Source organism: Colobus angolensis, unplaced genomic scaffold, assembly GCF_000951035.1.
Source record: "Colobus angolensis palliatus isolate OR3802 unplaced genomic scaffold, Cang.pa_1.0 Scaffold1217, whole genome shotgun sequence".
Taxonomy (NCBI): Eukaryota; Metazoa; Chordata; class Mammalia; order Primates; family Cercopithecidae; genus Colobus; species Colobus angolensis.
In genome coordinates, this window is record NW_012113331.1 from 7,007 (window position 1) to 7,208 (window position 202).

The window sequence follows — 202 nt, forward strand, 5'->3', positions numbered from 1 at the left end:
TTATATCTGGGTGAGAAAGAATGGTGGTATCAATGGAGACAGAGGCCTGGACAGATTGGTGAGATGTTTAGGAGATAGAATTGATAGGACTTGGGTGCTTGGACTGTAGGAGATAAACAAGAGGGAATCAGAGTTGATAGCTCTGTGTCATGTTTTGAGATATTTTTCCCATTTTGTCTGGTATTTTGGGGGAGTCTTATTT